The sequence below is a fragment of the Hevea brasiliensis genome, chromosome 3 (assembly GCF_030052815.1).
Source record: "Hevea brasiliensis isolate MT/VB/25A 57/8 chromosome 3, ASM3005281v1, whole genome shotgun sequence".
Lineage (NCBI taxonomy): Eukaryota > Viridiplantae > Streptophyta > Magnoliopsida > Malpighiales > Euphorbiaceae > Hevea > Hevea brasiliensis.
Window position 1 is genome coordinate 26,653,748 of NC_079495.1, and position 22,112 is coordinate 26,675,859.

Sequence of the window (22,112 nt, forward strand, 5' to 3'; positions counted from 1 at the left end):
GGGGAACACCTGAAGAACCCTCTGCTCTGTTTTTCTTTGCTCTTCCGCTGTCATCCACAACATAGCTAATCTTAATCTGTCTAGCTCAATCAACCACCACATCAAAATATTGATCAGACATCATGGCCAGGTTTGCATACCTCCTGTCAAGCCCCTTTAGGAATCTCTTCACCTTCATAGTTTCTGTAGCTACTGCTGTAGGGGCATACCAGCTCAATTCCAAAAATTCTGTAGCATATTCATCTACAGACCTACCATTCTATCTTAAGGCCTCAAAGGCCCACTGCTTTTGATCTCTGAAACTTTTTGGTACAAACCGGTTGATGAATAGTTCCACAAACTGAGTCCACGACAAACCCTCCATCCGAGGTAATATGTAGTCAGTCATCCATTGTCTTGGCATAGGCCCCATGACATGCTGCATACACTCTATAAGTCTTCTATTAGTCAACTGCAACTCTGTTCCTGCCTGTCTGCAGAAATCCAAAAACTGATATGCATCGTCTAACACATCATAAGTACCAGGCACCAACTTCTTGAAATTGATTATCTGTTTGTAAGGTTCCCCTCTTGGTGCGGTGGACTGCTGCTGCTGTGGAGGGTGGACCATATACTGCACCATCATGTCAATGGCTCTCTGCAACCCAGCTAGAGTAGCTGCCATGGGGTCCATGGGACCCTGTGCCACAAAAGACTGATCCTGAACTGTTGGCAGCTGCTCTTCTACTTGAGCAGCTCTAGGCCTCCTACCTCGCCTCCTCGGGGCAGGCGCCTCATCTTGTGCTGACACCTCGTCAGGCACATCCGTTCAGTGCGATGGCAGCTCTCCTGCTTCTACGCATTTTCCTGAAATTTAGCAGCATTAGCCCACAAAATTCAAAACAGCATGTTACACAGCTCTATAGACTCATATTTATACATAATTATATGAAGCAGAAACTAGAAGCAAAGATGACAATGCAAGACGAACATGGACCCTATTTCCCGCATGTGACTCCTAGTAAACTCTTCCCAACATTTTAGACAAACATTCCCTAAGAATCTGGAGCCTAAGCTCTGATACCACATTTGTCACGACCCAACCCATGGGCCGGACCGGCACTAGGACCTGGGCCAGCCTAAAGCCCCCGAGGCCCGTAGTAAGCCTAACTATTCATTAATCCAACTCTAAGGCCTATTTGGGCCCAATTTCAAGAAAACAACCGAACAGAGTCCGGCCATAAAATGGACCTTTCAACGGGGAGTTTTTGACTCACCCGACCTGTAAACACAATAAATAATCAATTGGGGAGCTCAGCTCACCCTCCATATACTCATATCATCATAAAATAAATGGGAGCTCAGCTCCCTCATCCAACCCATCAAACATGCATAAAATTATGCGTCTACAGGTCCAACATGATAATAATATTATAGACCCAATCAAATAAATACTTCCAACACATGCGAAAATTCTAAGAGTTAATAAAATTACACAAATATTAATAGACAACCTGCGAAGGAGAAAAGCAGGTTAACCACAATAAAATCCTCCTGTAGCCTGAAAAATAATGAACAGGAGTGAGCGCTCGACTCAGAGAGTAAAATATCAATTTTAACCATAATCTCTATAACTATCTAACACTAATGCACCTTGTAGAGTGAGATGCAACATTAGCAATAATTTCACATCATAACAGCAAAGAGGTAATTTAGAGCACTCACACACCCAGTAATATCAATCATAATATATGGGAGCTGATCCCCTATACAGCTCTCTTAAATCCAACCTGTGCCAGCGAAGAACTCAAGCCGGACTTTCGTTTAATAAACCAAATCGGGGTCCCAGCGAAGAACTCAAGCCGTGACTACCCCCGAAGGACCGAGTCCTAGCGAAGATCTCAAGCCGTGTCTACTCGTCCTGTCCATAGCCAACACCACATCACACGCACGCCAATGCACGCACACTGCTTCAAATTACCACAACAACATACATGGCACTTTAACAGTTGTGAATGCAACATAAAACTTGCCTAGAGTTTAACTACGTAGATATATACATATAAGTGATGCATGGGCATGCTTGAACATATAATAATAGTGAAATTACAATTAAAATTAATATTTTACTCACAGACTTGACAGCGGTCACTGTGGCGGCTGGGCGGAGGAAGAAAGCTGTCCCGGCTCACCTGATAATTTTATTACAATCATTTAATAAATTGACTCAATACAAATTTAGGAAAAGACCAAATACGTCCTAAATCGTGCCGAAAATCCGGCAGAGTCTCTCCTATACCTAGGACCTACCCAACCTGCAAAAGGGCTTAAAACACACTTCTATATTCACAACCCATATATCCACAACTCAATCACATCACACAGCCCCTCCTGGGCCCATCAAATCAGTCATCCATCACGATATATAAAATTTCAATTTAGTCCTTATAATTGATCATTTTTGCAAAAATTGCCCAAATAAGCTCTAAAAATTCTAAGACTTTGCCCCGCGGTCCTTAGCAATATTTCTTAGCTAATGCAAAAAGAATCATAATTTTCTGAGCTACCACGAATATTTTACGGATTTTTAATCTTATTTAAGCACTAGAAAATTACGAAAAAGTAATGTTCGGCTTTAATTATGCCGATTCCGACTTCGGGCACGCACTCGGGACATCTGACAATTGTGGGGTAGCCAAAACCTCGATCCAATTCGGAGACTTTTCCGATAATCGGTCTGTCTGGCCGAAAATTCACAAACCCGGGCAACTGTCGAATTTCCCCAAATTGAAGACACCTACATGAAGCTCACAACACGGGGGTTAGTACATAAATTTTACAGAATTTTCTAAGCTCATTAAATGCTCGGAAAAATACTGCGAAGTTCCGTGGAACCCACCAAAAAACGGTGTCAGAAGAATTTGAAATTTATATCGCCGCGAAGCTCTCGACGAGTGGAGTGCTTTGGTACTCTCGGTTTTCTCGTGGGGTTCACAGTTTGCAAAAAATCTAGCCTAAAAATTAAAATGGGCTAAAACTTCCCGGGCAAAAATTGGACAAACCGCTTGATGGATTTCGAGGTTCTTGGTGTCTATGGAAAGCTCTCAACGAGTAGATGGATTTAGACACAAGACCCGGTCCGATTGGTGGCCGGATCGGTCAGATTTTGGCCTGGAAGACGAAGCGGCGTGCTTGCGCGTCGCGTCGCTTTGGGCGCTTTTTTCCGGCATTCTGGGCGGCTGCCGGCGAGCTGGGGCTGCTGGGGACAGGCGTCGGAGGGCTGGGGTGGCAGGAGAGGCAGCGGCGCGACAAGGGGAGGAGGGAGCAGAGAGAAAACGGGAGAGAAGGAGAGAAGGTCGGGACGCGCGGAAGAAAAAGAGAATAAGAATAAGGAGCCGGTCCGATCCGATCCGGTTTGATTCGGCCGGTTCGATTCAGAATACAAAATTTTGAATTTTTACTCTGCCTTGGGACCAAAAACGAGGCCCAAAAATTCCGAAAAAAATTCTAGAAAACTCAGAAAAATACGTAGACTACAAATATATTTTTAGTTTTGCCACGTGGTTTTTAAATTAATTTTCAAAAATCATCGAAGTTTATATTTTCAGAAAATCGAACCCGATTTTTAAAATCCGAAAAATTTCAAATAATTTCCTAAAATTCAAATAAAATAAAATATCAATATTTACCCAAAAATAATAAAATTTTAAAAATTAGGGGTGTAACAAAACCGAACCGAAGAATCGTACCAAACCAACAGGAACCGTACTGAACCGAATTTATTTTGATAATTTGGTTCGGTTCTGGTTTTTCACTAAGAACCGAACCATAACCGTACCTAAACCAAACCAAAACTGTACTTAATCGGAACCGAACCGAGAACCGAATTTATATATATGCTTTTCTATGTTTTTTTTAAGATGTATTATATACTTTCAATATAATTATATATACTTATATATGTATATATAATTATGAACTAAATATAACTTAATATTACATTTCATTTTTCTATGTTTTCTTAATAATTTTAGTTATAAATACATTAAATTACCTTATCATTCTTAATTATAAATATACTATTATCTTATATATATATATATATATATATATATATATATATATATATATATATATAAATTTTTAATTATATTTGTATCTTATAGTTAAATATTATATGATTAATAAATAGTTAAGATATATATTATATGATATATTATATATTAATAACTCAATTTAAAACTTAAATGCTAATTCAAGTACGACTTTTTTAAAAAATAATTACATAAAATTATTTTAAGAATCGCGAACCGAATTAGAATCGTATCGAATCGAACCGAAACTAAAGAACTGAGAACTGTACCGAGTTGAAACCGAAACAATGAAGAACCGAACTGAAACAGTATCAAAAATTTAAAATTCGGGTTTGATTTCAGCTCCTAGGTAAATCTCAAACTAAACTAGAACCGAACACCCCTATCTACTACTATAATTTAAATGAAATTTATTTAAATTGCTAAAAATAATAAATATTATTTAAAATAAATAAATATAATTTTTAAAAATTAAAACTATAACTAGTGAGCCCCATATTTGGACCCCAATTTTTACATGACATGTAAAGATAAGAGGACGGTCTTTTATAGAAAAATCATCACCTCACATATTCATGAAAAAACGACGTAGGGCATCACTTTTTCCTTCTCTTTTTTTACTAATTATTATTTTTTTAATTTATAATTCAAAATTTAAATTTTCAATTCCTCATATAAATATTTTACTAAATAAAGAATTAATAACATATTACATTACATAATCAAATTTTATTATATTTATTACAGTAGTTATATATTTTTAAATACAAATTTAATTAAAAATAATAATAATAAATTAATATATTAATATATGTATAATTAATAAATTCAAATAATCAAAATATTTATAGTTTAATAATAAAAGTGTCTTTATCAAAATTTTGAACTTTTTTCTTAGGAAATTAATAACACTTGTAAGCTCAATGATTAGTAACAATACATTGATTAAAAGCTTTAATTATATATATAAATTAAAAGAAAAATATAATTTCTTTATTTTAGTATATACAAACATAAAACAATATAATTATATACATGTCTATGTATTTACATGCTTAATTTTTAAAAATTACTTTTTTATTTTAACTATACATAATCTTTACATACTTAACACACACACACACACACACATATATATATATATATATATATATATATATATATATTACTTATTTAATTTTTTTAATATAAAAAAGGGAATTTTTTAGTATATATATATATATTACTTATTAAATTTTTTTAATATAAAAAAGGGAATTTTTTAGTGATAAGCTAAAAAACAAAAAACCTTAAAACTTCTTATGTAAATAAAATTAATTTTAATGAATTAGAAACAAATAATATAACATTTAGAGACTAATAAGTTTTACCCCAAAAAATTAATTATTAGAAACAAATAATTATACTTTTAAGGACTAATAAGTTTTTACTTTAAAAAATTAATTATTAGATATAAAATAATATAATATTTAGAGACTAATAAATTTTTTTCTCAAAAAATGTGTTATTAGAAATAAATAATATAATTTTTAGAGACTAATAAAATTTTGTCTCAAATAATAGTTATTAGTAATAAATATTTTAATTGTCTCAATGTATGTGTTTCTCAAAGACTATTGTAGTAGTGTATGATAATGAATGACTAAATTTAATTAATTACTGAAAATAAATATATTATAATAATATTATATTATATATGAAAAATTAATAGAAAATTATATGAAAATAAATTAACAAGTAACGAGTATAAAAGTGTGCATTGCACGTTCAAAAAAACTAATACTATACAAATGTGTGAAGGGAAGGGAGAATATTAGCTTCACCTAAATTGTCATTTATTATTTATAGTATTTATAATTATATTTTTTTTCTTATTTAATTTAATTTTAGAGTTTATATAAATCTAAAATTCTTAATACTACTTGTATTTAAATTTTACTTAATTAAAAATTTATTATATTATAATTTAAAATAAAATGTTGTAAAAATACTTTTATGATTTATATTATTCACAAATATGGAAAAAACATTTTATTTATATGAATAACATTTTAATGAATTTTTATCCGTATCTTAATTATAATTTTCATGAAAAAATATTTTAATGCAATAATATTTAAATTTATGTAAAAGAATAAAAAAATAATTTTTATCAGTCAAACATATAAATTTTTTTATTAATTATTTAAGTTTTTCTTTAAATTTAATTTCTTATAAGTTTATTAAAAAATATTTCTTATAAAATAAATTTATATTTTTAATTATATGTACATTTTTAAAATTCTTAATTATTGCTGATTTATAAAAAAATATTTAATTATAATATGTAATATATAATAAAATTATATGAATCTAAACTTTTTTAATAATATATAATTATGCATATAAAACAAATTATATATATGAGAAATAATTTTAAATAGATAAATATATATTATTTAAAAATTGAATTTAATTATAAAATTAATATAATTAATAGGATGACTAGAATTTATAATACTAATTTTTTTTTATAAAATGATACATTATTAAAAATTAAAAAAAATTAATGTGTGTACATATAAAAAATATAATAATTTTTTAATATTATAATCTTATTCTAGTTTGGCAAATAATGAATATGTAAAAACAAATAAAGAATCATACTTTAAATAAAGAATTATTTAATAATTTTATATTTAAACATAAACACAAATTGATATTTGATCTAAAAATAGTTTAATTTTTATATGAATACAAGCATTAGAGTTTTATTTTTTAGATTTAATAACATCTTTAATTGAAATTTAATATTTATTTTCTTAAAAATAATTATAAAAAATTTAACTTAAAAATACGTTATAAATTAATTTAATAAAATATTTTACTATAAACCAAATAATTGTTTATACACTTTTTACTGTAATTATTTCACTTAAAAATAATAATATACTAATGTCTTTTTTTTATTCTATAAACATTGATTTTTTTCTTTTTTATATAAAAAGAAAATTTAGTTATTAATTTGTTAGTTTTAATATATTTATTAATATTTTTTTTAAATTTTCTTCATATCATAAAAAAAAAATGAAATTATGTAAAATATTATATATCAAATAAAAATTAATAAAATTGATATTTATTAATATGGGCATTCATGATTAATTTTAGCAAATAAAATTAAAAATTGAATAAAAAATAGCTAAAATAAAAAATATCAACATTATATGAAGCTATATCAAATTAAATTTATTTTACTATTATATATATAAATTCTTAAATAGATTGAAAGAAATTTAAATTTCTCACGCTAATTGTATTTATTTTATAAAAGTTGTAAAATATTAAAAGTTAATTAATCTCGATAAACTTAACATTTCAAGATTAAAGAAATTTAACACGAATAAAATAATAAATAGCTAAATTTATATATTTATAAAATATTAATTATAAAATTATATTATAATAATAAATTTTTCATAATAAATTTTACTTCTATAATTTTTTATAATCATTGACATACTTTTGGTTTCATTAACTTGATCTAAAAATTTTAAGTGTATATACCATATATGTCCTGAAAAAATAAAAATTATTATATTATCATAATAATCAATATATTGTAATAATATTATATTATAAAAAAATTAATGAAAAATTTTATATAAAAATATATTAAAATTATAAATGCATACAATAAGTACACAAAACGTGCAATGCACATTTTGAAAAAAAACTCATCCCTTCAAAACACTGAATTATTTAACGGAAAACTGTGCCATTTAGATTTTATATTGACGCATTGTAATTTATAATCAAGGCTTTCTTTTCTAAAATATTGTCAGATTATAATACTATATAATTAGTAAATATTAAATTATATTTAAACAATAACAATTAATATATACTTTATATTTTGTATTTAATATTCTATTCTTTATTTAATATAATGCATTTTGTAGTAAATATATATGAATTTTATTTTTTTAAGTGTAATTTGTATAGTTAAACAATCAGAGGTTTTTTCAATTCTTTAATAGAAGATATAAGTCCTCCTTAGTTTCAGTCAAAGTACAGATGAATAAAAAAAGATAAATATCAATATACAAACATATTTAAAAGAGAAAAAAAAATCGTGATGAGGATTACCAGCAAAACACATGTCCGTGAAAATGATTTTTTATATATATATATATATATATATATATATATAATAAAAACATTAATGAATCAGGAAAAATAAATATCATTCTATAAACATGTTAAAAAAAAAAAATTCTTGATAAGGACTACCAAGAGAAGCAAATGTACATGATGAAGCCACCACAAAAACGCTATTTTTAATTAATAAATAGCATCAAAACACATAAAAATTTAAAAATGCTTTGAATGCATGTTCAGCTCTCTTCAATGATAAATTCATAATGCATGAAATAATTATGAGATTTATAATCTATTGTCAAGAAGAGCATGAGCATAGTTGGTGTGAGATTTATAATCTATTGTCAAGAAGAGCATGAACATAGTTGGTAATTTTATAATTTTTTTTTAATTCAAACTCTGGAGAAAGTGAGGAAAAATAATGTGTAGACACTATATTTTGGTGGACCTTCGAAGGCAAGGTTCTTTTAAAATTAAAACTTTATTATCCGTTCTCGACCAATGTCCCGATCACAGGTAGCTTTTCCGAACTTACCAATGGCTCGTCTTTGGAACAAATCGATCTCATGCTCAAGTTAGATTGCTTTCCGATCCCTTGGTCTTTATCTGATGAGTTCGAGTCAATATTGGATCTCTGGACTATCCAATCTCGCTTGCTGTTGTTCTCAGATCTCTTTATGTACAAATACGACAAAATTCCATTTGACTAATGTTGTGATCGGGCTTCTCGCTTGAATTGCCCAGATATTCCTCAAATGAAGTTAAGGTTTTATCCGGTCTCTAAATAATGGTTCTGACCTTAAAAAGTTCAAGTCATTTTCAAATCTTTGCAATTCTAATATTCTAAAGTTCCAATCGATATTTGGTCATGGCTTTGTCTGATCTCATGTTCACGTGTAACGTTTTTCCGATCTCTTGGAGTAGTTTGATATCTTATGATTAATAGTCGCTCTCAGGTTTAATGTTCAACTGTATTTAATCAATTAAGTACTCAGACAATTTGGTTTAGGCGCTTTCCGATCTTATCAAGAAATTGAACATAAAAGACTTCAATTCATTTCTAAATAAAAATATACAAGTCAATTAGCAGGGGGGTCTTCTCCGCCCTACTTTCCAGTTACATTCCTCTCTCTCCCCTCACCCTTGTGCTCCTCATCGCTGTCCTCTTCGACCATCGAGACGAGCTTATCCATCCAGGTAAAGTCCTCCTCAGGATAATGCTTCTTTAGTTCAGATAAGAGGTAGCTATGGGCGTTCACATATGTCCTAGCCTGTTTTGTAGTGCTTTCCTTCTCCTTTGCCCGAAGCTCCTCCTCTTTTGCCCAAAGTTCCTCAGAAAAATGAGCAAGATCGACAGATTGACTAGCTCGGGTTACTTCAAGTTCTCACTCCACTTCAGCTATCCTCTCTTCGCAATACTTCACCTGATCTTCTAGTTTGACAATGTAATCATTGACAGTAGAGACCTGAGCCTTTGTAGTTGACGCATCCTGGACCGCTTTAAGAATTTCCTTCCTTAAGACGTGGGCTTTTTCCCTGATCACGTATTGGTTTGCAATAGCCTCTAAGCCCAAACTCATTGTCTGAGTTAGAATATCATCAAGACTCTCCTCAGCCAACCGATTCTGATCTTCTTGGAAATAGATGGAGGCGCCCATGACCTTGGCTAAACTAGGATTCCCTCGGGTTGAGCGGTTTCTTTCCAGTGATTGGATAAGGAGTTGAGCTCCTCGGGAGAGCGTTCTAACAGTAGGGCCAGAAGACTCCCCTTCTACATTAGAAGATATCGGAGGAGGTGGACATTCAATCTGCTGAGGTGAAGAGGCAACGACTCTACTTCCTAGACCAGCTGCTCCTGAGGTCGAGGAGGGGATCTTGGTACTTCTACCAAGTCTCGTCTAGGTGTCTGAGTAGTGGCAGCAGTAGCCTCTTTCATCGCTTGTACCTTTCGGGAGAGCTCCCTTTTTCGCTTGCGGCTCTCTTTGGAAGCTTCACCACCTGCCATACCTGCACAAAGAAGAAGTCAGTGAGTTCACTAAGATTGAGAGACTGGGGATCTGGATTATACCAATTGCAGGACCGAGGTCAGAAAGCTGAAGCTCGTAATCTTCACGGGTGATTAGCCGCATCATCCACCATTTCAGTTCGGCCATGACCACATCTAAGCATGAATATTTATGGGTGGCCGCCTGAGCTTTTAATTCTCTCACCATGGCATCTTCTTCTTTATTTAAAGTGAGCTTCTTAGGAACTTGGCAGAGCAAATAATTCCAATTACGTGGGATCCCCTCAAAGTCGTTTCGATCCTTGCTCCTAAGGATGGAAAATCGATCCTTCCAGTTCTTTAGCGAAGAAGGGAGATCGGTGAAAAGTCCACAATTTGACTTTGCCTGAAAAAACCAAAATTTGTCATCCTTTCTTCGGGCAAGCCTATGCAACTCAGCAAAAACCCTAATCGTGGGCTCCAGTCTCTTAGCTCGGCAGAGGCCTCTGAAGGCTACTAAAGTCCGCCAGCAGTTCGAATGCACTTGAGCTACCGAGACATGGTGGAATTTCAGGACGGCCTTGTAAAATCCATCCAAGGGAAAACGGAGCCTGGACTTCAGCTGCTCCTCGTACACTATGATAAGATGGCCTTCTTCAAAGAAGTGATCAGCTCGAAGATCGCCATGGCATCTGATCAGTTCAAATCGCCTTCTTCAAAGAAGTGATCAGCCCGAAGATCGCCATGGCATCTGATCAGTTCAAATGAGTCAATCCGCATATTATATTCTTGACTAATAGATTGGATATCAATCTCTCTAAGGATTGACGGCGATTCATCAACTGGCAGGTTCTCCTTCTTCGAAGACGTTCTTCGCTTCGGTCTGGTGGCTTGATCAGTAGCTGGAATGATGGCTATGCTGGATAGCCCACTTGGTCTAATCGTGTCGCCTTCTTCTGAGGTCCACGAAATATGGACAGAAGGCTGGCTCGCAGCTCTCTGACCCTCGGTACCACTCATTTTCACGAAATAAAAAGGAAAATTGATCAAAAAAAGATTAAAGCTCTTATCGGAGTATTAGTCAATGTCGGAAAAACTTGGAAAACGAGAGAGAATTTGATGTCGATGAGAGAAATCTGAAAGTGGCAAGATTTGTGAATCCTCCCTATTTATACCTGCTAGTGCATTAAATGCTACATCGATAAGCGAGATCTGACTAATGCCCCTAGAAAATTCCAGAAGCATGGAAAAGAGATCGGATAAAAGAGATCAGTTTATGAGTTCGTTTGATGGGATTAGATCGAACACAATTAAAAGGGATCGAAAAATAATGCAATAATAAAACAAAATAAATATTCAAATAAAATTTCATTTCCAAAAGATCAGATTACATCATTTAGGCGATCTCTCAAGATAAGCAATTACAAGTATCTCTACACTACATTCTACCAAACTCAGACTACTTCCGAACACAAAATGTTGCACAATGGGCCTATGTCAAAGCCTAGTCTTGTGGCTAAATCAAAGATATGTTTGATCAGAAAGCCAGCCACAAATATTGGATAGATGTGCAGCTCAGATAGGGTGACTATGACTCTCATGATATTGAACGGAGTCATCACCGATGTCATTGACCAGAACCGAGCTACAATTGGGATGCCCGACATGGTTGGGAGCCAAATGAACTTTAAGAGGTGGTCACTGACATCAAGATTGAAATTAGCAGTCCTCTTGTCCGAGATCGATCTATCGATCATAACGGTAGACCAATTTGAGATCGGCACGGTCGTCACCTTCGACCTTGATTAGTAAATTAGTCCAGTTCTCTTGCTATCATTAGATGACGTTCTCATAGCTCTTTGATCGCCAGGGTCATAAATTTTCAGGTGAGGGGCGAAGGAAACAGTCAGAAAAAGATTAAAATAGCCATAATAATTAGAATGACTATCGGAAAAGCTAGAATTGGGGAAGTAGTGCATTGGAAATAAACTGGAGAAGGAAAAGTGAAGTGTGAAGGTGATTTCCTATTGCTGCATATATATAGGGCCTTGGCATTTATTGCGGAACTCGAAGCGGGCTCATCGGTAACCGAAGAATTTATTGCTTTAACCAATACATATCAAATTGAGTAGGAGGTTGGAAAATAGAGAGATCGGGAAGTAAAAAGACCGGATGCAAAAGAAGATAAAGATTGGAATAATAATCTTAAGAGAGGTCAGTCATAATAAGATCAGAATAACAATCTTAAGATGGGTCAGTCACAATAAGATCGGAATAACAATCTTAAGATGAGTCAGTCACAATAACATCGAAAAAAAAATAGGGGACGACCTATAGAGATTGGAGAACTCAGGGGGGGTTAAATAACTTTCGGTCAGGACCTCCAATTAGCTCCCTTCACCATCAAATTTGAGTTAGTTAAAGCATTACAGGCATGATCTGATCCTCACTACACATCTCATTTGCAAGGACGCCCTCCTAGCCGCCAGACGCCAAACTGTTAAAGCAGCCCGGTACATCTCGATCTACACCATTGGTTACAATTGTAAGGATGGATTTGGAGCCCTCAAATCAAAAAAAGATGACAGATTCGGTGCCTTTTGTTCCTAGCCTTTAGATCTATTTTGTAAGGTAAGACCCTTGACCGTTGGATTAAGGGATAAAAGGACAGATATTCTGAATGGAATCCCAGCCCTCCATTTTGATTCTCTTTAATTATCAGACATCAGATTATGTCCTTTTGAATCTAAGCCTTCCATCTCCTCCTAATGAGATCCTGACCCTTCATTTTGAACACCCATTCCCTATAAATACCTGCATGTAATACTGTAGAAAAAGGAGGGGGTGATTATCATGGAAAGACTCTAAACTCTTATTTAGTCTTACTGCTTATCATTCAAAGCTCTTAAAGTTTTGAGAAACTTTAGAAACCAATTTTCTGAAGTATTTCATTTTATAGAGCTCTAAATTCTATGATTTTCATTTTCAGTACCTGTGCACTACCCTGGGAACCCAACTTCACTCCGCCTCATTCCCATCACTTTAGTATCTGTGCATTATCCTCCGAGCTCAACTTTATTCCGCTTTATTCCCATTACCTTAGGTAAGCTCAAGTTCTTCTGCCGTCTGCCTTCAGCTCTCTAAGATTTGTTGATACCGAAGTCAGCTCGCCTGTCTCCTCAATTTTCTACAGGTAAGCGTCTAAACTGTCATTTTGTTGAATATCCTTGGTTTTTTTTTCTCAAGTTTTTTTTTACATATCCAATCACACTAAATCTCAGAATAGGTTGTCTTAGCCCGTAGTTATTTCCTTTTATCTTTTTTTATTCATTCGTAAATTTCATTTATAGTCACCCCATTTTCATTCCTTTCGAAAGTAGATGTTTGAGTCATTGGCGACTCGTAAATACTCTAAAGAGAATAGGCAGAAGTACTTTAACGAATAAATGAAAATAATAGGAAAATGAACATAACTTTGGCAGTCATAGAAAGATCACAATAGGCTAGAGGGCCGAAATGGAAAATAAGCTATGAGATCGGGGCCTGGAATAAGCTCAAACGATAAGACAAGAGATCGAAAATCAAGACGAAGTTTGAACCTCAGGCAGACAACCAGAAAAGGGATGGAGTCTGAAACCAAAGAGTTTGGATAAAACAATCATGCGGAAGATAGGCAAGGAGTTCGGCCTAACATCCGCCATCTAGTTATAAAATCCCATAGGCCAGGAAAAGCTTTTTATAGGGGTTTCCTGTGTCTTCGATATTTCATTCCCATATAAAAGGGATCAAGAAAGACCCTTTACCTGAATTCCTAGTTCGAAGTTCTTATAAAACACCGTTCTTATAAATATATTAAGAGATCGGGAGAGAGTTCTTACTTGAACTCAACCTATTTTTTAATGCAATATATTAAGAGATTGAGGGGAGTTCTTACCCGAATTCTCAGCTAAAATTTTAACAAAATATATATAGAGATTGGGGGAGAGTTCTTACCCGAATCCTCCACTTAAATTTTAACAGAATATATTAAGAGATCGGGAGAGAGTTCTTACCCAAATTCTCTTAGCTTAAATTCAAATTAAAATATATTAAGAGATTAGGAGAGAGTCTTTACCTGAATTATATTAGCTAAAATCCTAATAGAACATTTTAGATCGGGAGAGAGTCCTTTCCCCGCTAACTCCATTGTTATAATTAATGCTCATCATACATCCTAAATGGTGAGTCTGTGGGAGAGTTCAACCAAAGTATCCCGAATATTATGTTGAGGCCCGATGGAGAGTCCTCCTTAAGGCACTCATATTTATAAGGCAAAATTCCCCCTGAAAATATCACAACTTCAGTATTCATATTAATCCTCAAAACACCTATTACACAACACCAGCGCATTTTATGTCCAACTCTCTTTTCCTTTCGCCATTAAAATCTGTTTTTTTTAATATACTCCACTTTCATTTCTTCAGGACCATTGACCAATCCAGACATAATAATTCAATTGACTCTGAAATTCCTTATGTTAACTTTGAAAGTCCCATAACTGCTATTGATTCGAGTGATTCTGAAGAAGAGTCTATAGAAGAATAGGGCAAAAGAGATGTGCCGTTCCTGGTGCCTTGTGGGGATGAAATGCGCACCATAAATTTAGGGACTGAGGAAAGTAAGAGGGAACTTAAAGTCATGAATAATAGAGAATTAGAGAGTATGATCAGTTTGCTCAAGGAATTCATTGATGTGTTCTCGTGGAGATGACATGCCAGGATTGGATCCTCAGATAGTAACGCATAAAATCTCTCTGATTCCTGGGACGACCCCAGTGAAACAGAAATTGAGAAGAATGAACCCCGACACACTGCTCAAAGTTAGGGATGAAGTCAAAAAGCAGTATGATGCTGGATTCCTAGAAGTGGTGAAATACCCCGAGTGGATAGCTAATGTTGTCCCTATACTGAAGAAGGATGGAAGAGTAAGGGTATGTGTTGATTATAGGGATCTCAATAAGGCAAGTTTGAAAGATGATTTTCCTCTCCCACACATAGATGTGCTGGTAGACAATGCTGCAGGGCTGGGAAGATGTTCATGTATCGACGGGGCATCAGGGTATAACCAAATTCCCATGGATGAGGGGGACAAAGACAAAACTGCTTTTATCACCCAGTGGGGGGTATTTTGCTATCCGATGATGCCCTTTGGATTAAAGAATGCCAGAGCTACCTGCTAACATGCCATGGTCACATTATTCCATGACATGATGTATAAGGAAGTAGAATTATATGTGGATGATATGATCATTAAATCCAGAGGGGCAGAAAGTCATGTACAGGTGTTGAGAAAGGTGTTCGAAAGGCTCAAGAAGTATCAACTAAAGCTGAACCCGACTAAATGTGTGTTTGGGGCTAGGTCTGGTAAGTTATTAGGATTCATAGTGAGCGAGAAAGGAATAGAAGTGGATCCAGACAAAGTTTGAGCCATTTAAGAAATGCCATCCCTAAAGACAGAAAGGGAGGTGCATAGTTTCCTGGGAAAACTGAATTACATTTCAAGATTTATCTCCAATCTCATTGCTAAAGCCGAGCCCATTTTTAAACTACTCAAGAAGAATAACACCGCCCAATGGGATCAAGTTTGTTAAGAGGCTTTTGAAAAGATTAAACAGTACCTATCAAATCCATCGATATTAGTTCCTCTAGTGACGGGAAGGCCGTTGATTTTGTACATGGCAGTTCAACAAAGTTTGATGGGATGTGTGCTGGGACAACATAATGACAAAGGGAGAAAGGAAAGAACCATTTACTATCTAAGCAAAAAATTCAATGAATGCGAGTCGAGATACTCATTCCTAGAGAAAACTTGTTGCGCATTGGCATGGATAGCAAATCAAATCAAGCACTACATGTTGAATCATAAAACATGGCTCATCTCCAGAATGGACCCAATCAAGTATGTATTTGAAAGCCCGTTCGTGCCAAGGAGGATAGTAAAATGGCAGGTCATACTTTCTCAATATGACATTGTCTACATGACCAGAAAGGCAGTGAAAGGAAGTGTGATTGTTGATCTCCTAGCAGAAAACCCGATCAAGGATTATGAAACCTTGGATTTCAAATTCCCCAATGAGTATATTAATGAAGTCAGCAGTGATGACAAAGAACCAAAGGACGTATGGGAAATGTATTTTGATGGAGCAGTCAATTTGTCTGGTAATGGGATTGGGGCAGTTTTGATATCCCCAGATGGAAAACATTTCTCAATAGCTGTCAAGCTAAGGTTCGACTGCACCAACAGCGTTGTAGAGTATGAAGCCTGTGTGATGGGTTTACAGGCTGCCATCGAAATGAAGATCAAGAAATTAGAGGTGTACAGAGATTCGACCTTGATCATTTACCAAGTCAAAGGAGAATGGCAAATTAAAGACCCGAAACTGATCCCGTATCAAAAGTATCTCCTAGAATTGATCAAGAAATTCGAAGAGATTTCCTTCACTCACCTCAACAGTGACAAGAACCAATTCGCCGATGCCTTAGCCACTCTAGCTATTATGACTCAAATGGAAGAGGGACAAACGACACAGATGTTACAAATTAAAGCAAGGAGTGAGTCAGTGTACTGCTTCATGATCGAAGAAGAAGCAGATGGTAAACCCTGGTATCATGATATCTAGGTCTATATCAAAACCAGGGAATACCCTCCCGGGGCAAGCAGAAATAAAAGAAGAATGATCAGGAGTTTAGCACTAGGATACTTCCCCAGTGGCGAAATTTTGTACAAAAGAAGTTCCAATGGCGAGTTGTTGAGGTGCGTGGATGCGAAAGAAGCAAGGAGGATCCTTTTTGAAACTCATGAAGGGAATTGCACTACTCATGCCAATGGGCATATGATGGCCAAGCAAATCATGAAACGGGGATACTTCTAGACTACTCTAGAAAAAGACTGCATTGAGTACTTTCAAAAGTATCATAAATGTCAAATTTATGCTGATCTGATAAATGTCTCGCCTCATCAGCTTTGTAATCTTATCTCACCTTGGCCTTTTGCAATGTAGGGCATCGACGTAATCAGTCCTATTAATCCCAAAGCATCCAATGGGAATAGGTTCATCTTGGTGGCTATTGATTGCTTTTCCAAATGGGTCGAGGCAACATCATATGCTCATATCACACAAAATACATTTTTTAAATTTTTCAAGAATAATGTTATCTGCCGATATGGCCTTCCTGGCGAGATTGTCACCGACAACGCTAAGAATTTGAATGACCTGAAGATCCAAAATTTATGTGACCAGTACAAAATTCGGCATCTCAATTCATCACCATACCGTCCCCAAATGAACGGAGCAGTGAAAGCAGCTAATAAGAATCTCAAGAGAATAATTAGGAAAATGACTGTCACTTATAAAGATTGACATGATATGCTTTCCTTCGCCCTTCATGCTTATCAGACCTCCTTAAGGACATCAACTGGGGCAACTCCATATTCATTGGTCTACGGAATGGAAGCTGTTCTACCTATAGAGGTGGAAATTCCCTCCTTGAAAATTCTAAAAAATTCGAAACTCGATGAGTCAGAATGGATTCAATCGAGGTTAGATCAGCTGAATTTAATAGACGAGAGAAGACTAACAGCAGCGTGTCATGGGAAGTTATACCAAAAGAGAATGGCTAAAGCATTTAATAAAGACGTTCGCCGGCGTGAATTCCAATATGGAGATCTGGTTTTAAAAAAGATCATCCCAAATCAAAATGATCCCCGCGGCAAATGGTCACCAACTTACGAGGGACCCTATGTGGTTAAAAAGGCATTTTCTGGTGGTGCACTGATCTTGATGCATATGCACAGGGAAGAATTCCCAAGACCCGTTAATGCAGATGCTGTAAAAAGATATTATGCCTAAAAAAATGTGTAGGAGTGAAAACCCAAAAGGGCGCTCTTAGCAAAATGTGTGAAAGAGGGCGAAAACCCACAAGGGCACTTTCTACAAAATGAGTAAGGGGTGAAAACCCGAAAGGGCATCCTAAAAAAAAAAAAAAAGATCATCCTCTAGGGGTAAAAACCCAAAAGGACACTCCTAGGTACAGAAAATGGAGAAATAAGGAAGGGGGCCTGAGACCAGAAGAAGTAATAAGTCACTACGGCACGAACGTTCGTCGAAAGATTACTTGAAATGGTGGCAGTTAAGGGAGTTCAAAGTTAGCTAAAAGAATTTATGAGATCTATTCTTGTACCATTTTCTTTGAAATTATACCTTTGTTTTTAAGCCATAATGAAATTGTTCCCTCAATCTAATTTGTTTTTTTTTTTATTTGTATATCTTGATTTACGCACTATTAATTCGTTAAAACTTTATTATAAGATAAGGATTTGAATATTGGTAACGTCATATACTTTGCTATGAGATTTGCAGGGGATAACGATGGGTGAGCAATTGGTGCAAAAAAAAAAAAAAAATTGTAGGAGTGAAAATCCAAAAGGGCACTCTTAGCAAAATGTGTGAAAGAGGGCAAAAACCCGCAATGGTGCTTTCTACAAAATGAGTAAGGGGTGAAAACCAGAAAGGGCATCCTGAAAAAGGGAGTAAAAGAAGGAAATTGTAGGCCAAGTCTTAGGACTTGTTCTGACCCTCTCCATTAATCATCTATCTTTGGGACCTTGTTAAGTACACTTTGATTAGAGGAACATCTTGTGTCAGGTTTGCTTTGTGATCACTAAAGGTACAAACATAACATTTCATACTCTCAACCTTTGGATTCAAGATCTAAGTTAATTTTTAATTTTCAGCATTTTAATTTCCTGTCATCAACCTCTGAATTCAAGATTCATGTTGATTTTAATTTCATTGCCTTCAACCTCTAGATTCAAGATCCAAGTTGATTTTTAACATTTTAATTTTCTGTCATTAACCTTTGAATTCAAGATTCATGTTGATTTTAATTTCGTTGCCTTCAACCTCTGGATTCAAGATCCAAGTTGATTTTTAATTTCCAGCATTTTAATTTTTTTATCATCAACCTCTGAATTCAAGATTCATGTTAATTTTAATTTCATTGCTTTCAACCTCTGGATTCAAGATCCAAGTTGATTTTTAGCATTTTAATTTCCTGTTATCAACCTCTGAATTCAAGATTCATGTTGATTTTAATTTCATTGCCTTCAATCTCTGGATTCAAGATCCAAGTTGATTTTTAATTTTTAGCATTTTAATTTCCTGTCATTAACCTCTGAATTCAAGATTCATGTTAATTTTAATTTCATTGCCTTCAACCTCTGGATTCAAGATCCAAATTGATTTTTAACATTTTAATTTCCTGTTATCAACCTCTGAATTCAAGATTCATATTGATTTTAATTTCATTGCCTTCAACTTCTGGATTCAAGATCAAAGTTGATTTTTAATTTGCAGCATTTTAATTTCCTGTCATCAACCTCTAAATTCAAGACTCATGTTGATTTTAATTTCATTTCCTTCAATCTTTGGATTCAAGATCCAAGTTGATTTTTAACATTTTAATTTCCTATCATCAACCTCTGAATTCAAGATTCATGTTGATTTTAATTTAATTGCCTTCAACCTCTGTAATCAAGATCCAAGTTGATTTTTAATTTCCAGCATTTTAATTTCCTGTCATCAACCTCTGAATTCAAGATTATGTTGATTTTAATTTCATTGCCTTCAACCTCTGGGTTCAAGATCCAAGTTGATTTTAATTTCCTGTTATCAACCTCTGAGTTCAAGATCCAAGTTAATTTTGATTTTAAGCATTTAATTTCCCGTCATCAACTTTTGGGTTCAAGATCCAAGTTGATTTTAATTCTTAGTATTTAATTTCCTGTTATCAACCTCTGGATTCAAGATCCAAGTTGATTTTAATTTCCTGTTATCAACCTCTGGGTTCAAGATCCAAGTTAATTTTAATTTTCAGCATTTATTTTCCTGTTATCAACCTCTGGGTTCAAGATCCAAGTTTATTTTGATTTTCAGTATTTAATTTCCCGTTATCAACCTCTGGGTTCAAGACCCAAGTTGATTTTAATTTTCATCATTTAATTTCTTATCAACCTTTCATTCTAATATCCCAGCCGCCCAAAATATGGTTCTGAATCTTTACATGATTCCTATACAAGAGAATTTCATTCTCTTTAATAGAAATTATGTAAAAAGGGGTAGCTGTAGACACCATATTTTGGTTGACCTTCGAAGGCAATGTTCTTTTAAAATTAAAACTTTATTATCCATTCTTGACCAATGTCCCGATCACAGGTAGCTTTTCCAAACTTACCAATGGCTCGTCTCTGGAACAAATCGATCTCAAGCTCAAGTTAGATTGCTTTCTGATCCCTTGGTCTTTATCCGATGAGTTTGAGTCAATATTGGATCTCCGGACATCCAATCTTGCCTACTGTTGTTCTCCGATCTCTCTATGTACAAATACAGTAAAATTCCATTTGACTAATGTTGTGATCGGGCTTCTTGCTTGAATTGCCCAGATATTCCTCAAATGAAGTTAAGGTTTTATCCGGTCTCTAAATAATGGTTCTGACCTTAAAAAGTTCAAGTCATTTTCAAATCTTTGTAATTCTAATATTTTAAAGTTCCATTCGATATTTGGTCATGGCTCCGTCTGATCTCATGTTCACGTGTAATGTTTTTCTGATCTCTTGGAGTAGTTTGATATCTTATGATTAATAGTCGCTCGCAGGTTTAATGTTCAACTGTATTCAATCAATTAAGTACTCAGACAATTTGGTTTAGGCGCTTTTCAATCTTATCAAGAATTTGAACATTAAAGACTTCAATTCATTTCTAAATAAAAATATACAAGTCAATTAGCAAGGGGGTCTTCTCTGCCCTGCTCTCTAGTTACATTCCTCTCTCTCTCCTCACCCTCGTGCTCCTCATCACTGTCCTCTTCGACCGCCAGGACAAGCTTATCCATCCAGGTAAAGTCCTCCTCAGGATAACGCTTCTTTAGTTCAGACAAAAAGTAGCTATGGGCGTTCACATATGCCCCAGCCTCTTTTATAGTGCTTTCCTCCTCCTTTGCCTGAAGCTCCTCCTCATTTGTCCGAAGTTCCTTAGAAAAATGAGCAAGATCAGCAAATCGACCAGCCTGGGTGACTTCAAGTTCTCACTCCACTTCAGCTATCCTCTCTTCGCAATACTTCACCCAATCTTCCAGTTTGACAATGTAATCATTGGTAGTGGAGACCTGAGCCTTTGCAGTCGACGCATCCTGGACCGCCTTAAGAATTTCCTTCCTTTATACGTGGGCTTTTTCTCTGATCACGTGTCGGTTTGCAATAGCCTCCAAGCCCAAACTCATTTTCTGAGTTAGAATATCATCAATACTCTCCTCAGCCAACCGGTTCCGATCTTCTTGGAAACAGATGGAGGCGCCCATGACCTTGGCTAAACCAGGATTTCCTCGGGTTGAGCGGTTTCTTTCTAGTGATTGGATAATGAGCTGAGGTCCTCGGGAGAGCTTCTAACAGTAGGGCCAGAAGACTCCCCTTCTACATTAAAAGAGATCGGAGGAGGTGGATATTCAATCTGCTGAGCTGAAGAGGCGATGACCCCTACTTCCGAGACCGGCTGCTCCTGAGGTCGAGGAGGGGAGCTTGGTACTTCTACCAAGTCTCATCTGGCTGTGTGAGCAGCGGCGACAGTAGCCACTTTCATTGCTTGTACCTTTCGGGAGACCTCCCTTTTTCACTTGTGGCTCTCTTTGGAAACTTCACCACTCGCCATACCTGCACAAAGAAGAAGTCAGTGAGTTCACTAAGATTGAGAGACTGGGGATCTGGATTATATCGATCGCAGGACCGAGCTCAGAAAGCTGAAGCTCGTAATCTTTACGGGCGATCAGCCGCATTATCCACCATTTTAGTTCGGCCATGACCGCATCTAAGCACGGATATTTATG